Below are 7,413 nucleotides of genomic sequence, written 5' to 3'. Positions count from 1 at the left end.
TCCACTCCTCCTCCATCCCAACTGTCCCATTCCCCCAAGCTTTCCCCATCCTCCCCTTCTCACTTCTTCTCCCCTTCTCCAAGTCCCACCTTCACCCCCAAGCTCTCAACCCTTGCCTGGAAATCTTGTATACTTCCAATATCCAGGATGATAACTACACGGTTTGTTTTGGGTTCACCTTCCTATTTAACTTCTCTGGGAACATGAATTATAGGCTCAACGTCCTTTATTTATTACTAGAATCCACTAATGAGTGAGTACATACCATACTCATCGTTTTGGGACTGGGTTACCTCATTCAAGATAGTGTTCTCTATTTCCACCCATTTGCATAGCATTTAAATCTTAAATCAAATTCAGACCAGCCACATGTCTCCAAGTGCTTCGTGACACCTACTGGCAGGTAACGGTTATTGCACCTTCTCCAACTAAATCAAAAGTAAGATTTAATATCAAAAATATTAATTATAAATCTATAATTTAAAGGGGAAAGATTGCAGACAACTTAACCATTCAGGGTTTCAATAGCCTTTTTACTTATACAATGTACGAGGTCATACAAGACTTATATGGTTTCCCCCCTACATCATTATATTTGATTCTGGGAATTAGTTTTATCCTCCATATTTTCTCCTTAAAAACATGGTTTGATAATAGGGTGCCCTCTCTCTGCACCTTTCCTCATGGGACATTGCTGTGCTAGAATTTATTTTTTCCTGTTTCATGAGTTTTTCTTTTATAATAAATGAAACATAGCTGTTTTATCCTTAGCTAGCTTGGTTATTTCAACAGGCTCCAAAGCTACACAGAGAAACACTGCCTTAAAACCACCCCCCCCCAAAAAAAAATCAAGTGCTTACTGGGATGTCTGCTTAGCTTTCAAACTTTTTTATTCCAGGATCTTTCTAAATGCATATCTCTGTGACTGGAAAATTAGTTCCATAGGTGGGTGAGAAGATGGGAAATAGAAAAGGAAGATTTTCTAGTACTATGCAGATGGCAAATGACTTGGGGAGAGAAAGATAATTTTACGTCATAAAAGTTCTCCAGTTCTGTATTTATAACATAAGCAATGTAAAAATGTATGTCTTGATATGGTGTATGTGTTTGTGTATTTGTGTGTGTGTAGACTAGAGTGCTGGTGTGCATATTCATTTGGAGACCAGATGTCTGGCATCTTCCTCTATAATCCTCTACTGCATTTTCCTGTGGCAGGGTGTAATTGAAACTAGAAGGCTCTGGTTTGTCTTGATAATCTAGCCAGCAAGACCCAAGGATCTACCTGTTTCCAAACACAGTGTTGTAGTAACACATGACTGCTGCTATGCCCAGCTTTTGTGTGGATTCTGGGGATGCAAACTCAGGTCCTTTAACCACTGAGCCATCTCCCTAGTCCAGAGGATTTGATGTTTGAGTTTTTCAAGATTTATTTTAGTATGGTATGTATGTGTGTTATCTATGTATGTGTGTGTGTGTATGAACATATGCACATGTTTGTGCAGTGCATTCATAGGTCAGAGGATGGAGTTGGATCTTCTAAAGCAGAAGTCATAGGTGGTTGTAGATGTAGGCAATCAATCCCACATCCTCTTTTAGAGCTTTCAGCCACTAAGCCATCTCTCTAGCCCCCGGTTTCTTTGGTTCCAGTTTTGTTTGTTTGTTTAAGAATAATATGATAGAAATCTTTTTTTTCTGTTGCAGGAAAGCTTCTTGTTGGTTTCTGGCTGCTTAACCCCAAAATAATCACACAGAAACTATGTTAATTAAATCACTGCTTGGCCCATTAGCTCTAACTTCTTATTGGCTAACTCTTACATATAAATTTAACCCATTTCTAGTATTTTGTGTATGGCCATGTGGCTGTGGCTTACTGGCAAGATTCCAACCAGCGTCTCTCTCTGGCATGGCTATATGGCTTCTCATCTGACTCCTCCTTCTTTCTCCCAGCATTCAGTTTAGTTTTCCCCACCTACCTAACTTCTGCCCTGCAATATGTCCAAAGCAGTTTCTTTACTCATTAATGGTAATCACAGCATACAGAGGGAAAACCCACATCATTTTTTCTTAATTTTTATGCAGGTCAAGGGGCAGCTCTGTATTCTGAGTGGTCATCAACACACAAATCTAGACCTGTGATAAATTGTACACAGACACAAGAAAGGACCTGTGAATAGGAAATGTAAACACAATCTAGATGACAACAGTGTTCATTTAAAACTGGATCACAATAATATAGTATATTTACACTTCCTAATTAGCAAAATGAATGCCTAGACCCTGCTTGTACATTATTGTGGAAGCCACATGAATCTATATTTATTTTCTTTATAAATTTAGTAAGTAGTCAGGAGGTGGCAGTTCACGTACTTAATCCCAACACTCAGGAGGCAGAGGAAGGCAAATCTCTATGAGTTCAAGGACAGCCTGGTCTACAGAGTGAGTTTCGGGGCAGTCAGGACTACACAGAGAAATCCTGTCTCTGAAAATCCAAAACAATCAAACAAAATAAATCCAATGATTAAAATATAAAGATTTGTATTATTAAATGGGGAAGCTTGTGTGATAGTTCAACAGTTAAGGGTGCTTGTTAATCAGTTCCCAACACCCATATCAGGCCCCTCCATTTGCTTGGTACACAAGCTCCAGGGGATCTCAACCCCTTTTCTGGTCTCCACATGAACCTACATACATATGACAGTCACTCATAAAGATATACATCTATAAAGATAAATAAAAATAACAAAAGTAAATTTTTTTTAATTTTTTAAATTAAAGTTACCTACCTGTTGGTTTGCGAACACAGAATAGCATTCCTTCACTAGTACATTCTTGATCAACTCAGTGTCCATGATAGCTAACACAGGTGTTTGACCATCAAACAACCTGTGTTGGGAAGACAGCTGATTAAACCAAGCCAGGTTCTGAAGTGGGATTCAGACTTTGATCCCAATGTTACATGACCCTCACTTTGGTTATACAACATGTTGTCACACTAATTCCCAGTCCAACCTAGGGAGTCTGATCACATGGAATCTTTGTAAAGTGACAGTTGATGTCACTGAAGACATAATGAGTCACTTAAAGGCATAATAGTTCATAGTGGGAATCTTGTAGAGATATTGTATCTCCGCTAAACATTAGAATAAAAAGGTTGTTTGTTTCTTACTGTATGTAGGGTAATAGCAGAATGTATTAGTTGTTTATTGAAGGTTCCTAGACTTTGGAGTAATCATCCTAGAGAACAGTGATTATTTTCTTTGATTTATAGAGTTGGTTTTCCAAAGAGGGTGGTTCCATCTGTTGCATGACTTTAGTCACAAGACTATCCAGGTACACTTGGAGGACTTGAATTATTGAGTACTGCAAACAATGCACAATTAGGACTGAAACTGCATGTGTGTAATGATTTTTTGGGGGGAACCTATAGTATAGCTCAATGGGATTTTGGCATGAAGAACTTGTTGCACGCCAAACACAACCTTTGTGCAGAATCAATAACTATGCTTCTAAACAGAGGTTTGAGGTTCAGTTCACAGAAACTGTTCCTCACTGCTGCCAGAGAGCCCCAAATTAAATTCTGGGGTTTCTTGCCTTTGAACATCCCACACAACAGGAAGCACCAACATTTGGTGCCCAGTGTTGTGGGTTCATAGATGAGAGAGGTATGGACACTGCAGGTACAGTATGCTCAGAGCAGGCAGTTCTTCAGGATAGGATCAGGACTTGGGGATTTCCTCATCTCAGGAGCAGCAATATGCTGGTTTTTTAGTGTTTGTTAAAAGGAAATGGAGTGAATGTGAGAGAAAAAAAGTTTACAGAACTTTTGGTATTAGTTAACAAACATTGCTATTGGTCTCATGCAACTTCCTATGTTCAATGAAAACTAGTGGTATGGAAGCCAGTGTTGAGAACCTAATGAGTTCATCTGAGAGAGGAGCCTATACATCCCAGAGAGGAGTGAAGATTTGCTCTTTATATAATTTGATCTCAAATGCTCTGTATCTACTGCAGAGTGAGGAATCACAGAAAACTTCATGTTAAATAGAATTGGGGAAGTAAATAGGAAAACATTCAGGCTAGCAATTGTCAGTCAGCAGAGAATGTTTCTTCACAGGAAAACAGGAATGTTTTTTCAGAGGAAGAAGAAAGTAAGGAGGGTCTAGATAATGCAGATAAACCTCCTTTTCTTTCTTTAGGTGAAAAGGACTTAGAGATGCAAAAGATTGAAACACCAGCTGCACAGTTGTAAGAATTAAGTATACAAATGGACAAACTCTAGAGACAAAATAAAAGAGAAATTAAAAAAGGATTCTTCCCGGTAGAAAAGAGGAAAAGAAAAAAAACATAAAAAGGAATTTTCCCAGTTAAAAAAAAAGGAGGGGCATAGGCCTTGCCTACACCTGGAGGAAGAGGTGAATTTATGAGCCCTGTGCTCTCAGGCCTATCCCCCAGGGACATATCCTGTGCCTCACCTCCACCTATTGCAACCCCCAGCAACCAGGCAGAAACATCTTTCCCGCCAATTCCAACCATCTTCTGCTGCATCATCAGCCACCAGAGCTACAGGCCCTGTCTACACATGGAGGAAGAGTGACCATTGGAGCCAAAAGCCTCACCAACAACAACTGGAGGAAGAGATGGTTAGAAGTCAGTGTAAGAATATATTCAACAACATAAAACGCAATATGGCAATACCAGAAAATAGTGGTTCTACAACAGCAAGACCTGAACATTCCAACAGAGATGAAGCAGAAGAAAATGACCTTAAAATAACTTTATGAAAATGATAGAGGCCCTTAAAGAGGATATGTAAATCTCCATTAAAGAAATGGAGGAAAAGACAAAAAGATAATTGGAAGAAATCAATAAATCTCTTAAAGAAACTCAAGAAAACCAAGAAAAACAATCAAACAAGTGAAAGAAATAGTTTAAGACATGACATTTTGGGTCATTCTGCAGGGGCTTCTCTCCCCGGCTACTACCTCTCTCTTCCTATCTCATCCCAGCTTGCTCCCAGGAACCCTTTCCCTTCTTAGGGGTCATAAGATCCCCTAGCTCAGCATGTTTTGGGGTTGGACCAGGGTGGTGAGTGCAACTGGGCAGGAGTTCCTTTGTTTCACAAAGCTTGCACACAGCAAGCTAGGTCCCTGGCTAGCAAGTGGCCCTGATCCTGTACAAGAAGATCCATTGGAGAGCATTGGAAGGAAGAGACGGGTAGGCACCAATGCAAGAATTCCTCCAACAATCTGAAAAACAACATGATAACACCAGAACCCAGCGAACATACAACAGGAAGACTTGAACACCCTAATCCAGAAAAAGGAGAAAAAATAGACATTATGAAAGTGATAGAGTCCCTTAAACAGGATATGAAAAACTCCCTTAAAGAAATGGATGAGAAGAATAAGAAAAAGTTTGAAGAAATGAGTAAATCCCTAACAGATACCCTAGGAAACCAAGAACAAACAATCAAACAGATAATGGAAACAGTTCAAGACTTGAAAAATTAAATGGAGGCAATGAAGAAAACACAAACTGAGGGACAGCTGGATATTGAAAATCTAGGTAAACAAACAGAGACTACAGAGACAAGCATAACCAACAGAATACAAGAGATAGAAGAAAGAATCTCAGATGCTAAAGACACTGTAGAGAAAATAAATGCACAGATCAAAGAAAACAGCAAATCCAACAAATTTTCATCACAAAACATCCAGGAAATCTGGGACACAATAAAAAGTCCAAACCTAAGAATAATAGGGTTAGAAGAAGGGGAAGAATTATAGCTCAAAGGACCAGAAAATATATTCAACAAAATTATAGAAGAAAACTTTCTCAACCTAAAGAAGGATATTCCTNCCTTGTGAGCTTGGCACACTTGTGTTTCTTTCTCAAATGTACCTTTGTCATCCAGTGTCTAAAAGGGAAGAAGGAGCGGCTGTACATGTGAGACACACAGAAGGATGACCCTTCTGCCCCTGTCCTTCCTCTCCCAGAACAACAGTGGATGTACCACTACTCACTCTTTCATGTTGGGAGGCTTGCCTTTCTCTGCCTCTCTTCTCAAGTATTTTACCAAAATATCTCCATACTTTTCAACGATGGGGAACATCTAAGCACAAAGCACAGAGGCATCCATGGTTGTTAGGTGTGGAGACTCAAGTCACACAAACATTTTAACTAACAGTCCTTTTAGTCACCTTTTTGAGTTTTCCACTGGTGAAGGTGGGAACAACAAGGCTCGAATTCTCTTCCACTCTTCATCATTAGATACAGAGATGACTTTACCCATTATCCCCACTGGGCCAAAATCCTAGAGACCAAAAAAAATTACAAATATTGCTCTCTGAACTCCAGATCTTTCCATGGTTGCAAAGTGTTAGGTGGATAACAATGTATAACAATTAGTTGCTGACTGTGTACTATGGATCAAGCCTCATACCAGATGCAAAAAAAGTCAGAATTTCTTCACAACCTATAAGAATCAGGTGCTCACTGGGAAGTGGTGGTGCACACCTCTAATCCCAGGCCTCAGGAGGCAGAGGAAAGAGGATCTTTGTAAGTTCAAGACCAACCTGGTCTACAGAGTGAGTCCCAGGACAGGCATCTGATGGAGAACCTTGTTAGCCAATCATCTTTAAGAGGTGGGTCTTAGTTAAGGTGTGATTTCACTGGGACCCAGGGTAAAACGTGTGCATCTCCAGGTGCATCCTCTCTCTGCGCCTTTTCCAATGGGATATTGTTGTGCTTAGATTTCTTGTTTCCTGTTTAGTGAGTTTCCCTCCAATAATAAATAAAATACAATTGTTTTATCCTTAGATAGTCTGGTTATTTCAACACTTGGTGCCCAGTGTATTTGGATATAGAATTCCTGGCCCTGAGTACCTGCCAGGCTTGGATCGGGTCTGTCCTCAGCTGTGGCCTGTGCACAGAACCAGCAGCTCATTTCGATATGAATTCTCATGCAACGGCCTTTTTTACTACAGATTGGCCGCAGTTCTTTATATTTTCTCAGAGCAGTTTCAAAGCCCCTCCTCCTGATCAGGTGGAACACGGGCATTACCAGGTGCCTCTGTTATATTGTTATTCCTGTGCTTCTGTAGCTGCTGACCAACCAGGGACTACTGCGGAACACACAGTCTGTGATTTATATTAAATAACTGTTTTTAATCTGAGCATATCTTTTAGCATTTAACTCTTTTTTTTATTGAGAATAGGAAAAAAAATTTCCGCCTCCTCCCAGCCTCCAATTTCCCTCCTCACTCTTCTCCCCCTCTCTTCTCCTCCTCCCCCCACTCCTCTCCCCCTCCCTCTCCAATCCAAAGAGCAGTCATGGTTCCCTGCCCTGTGGAAAGTCCAAGGTCCCCCCCTCCTCCGTCTATGTCTAGGAAGGTGAACATCCAAACTGGCTAG

The sequence above is a fragment of the Alexandromys fortis genome, unplaced genomic scaffold (assembly GCF_014885135.2).
Source record: "Alexandromys fortis isolate MF-2015 unplaced genomic scaffold, M_Fortis_MF-2015_v1.1 scaffold_438, whole genome shotgun sequence".
In the NCBI taxonomy this organism is placed as follows: domain Eukaryota; kingdom Metazoa; phylum Chordata; class Mammalia; order Rodentia; family Cricetidae; genus Alexandromys; species Alexandromys fortis.
The sequence above is the reverse complement of the archived record's forward strand: the minus strand, read 5'-3'. Positions refer to the sequence as shown.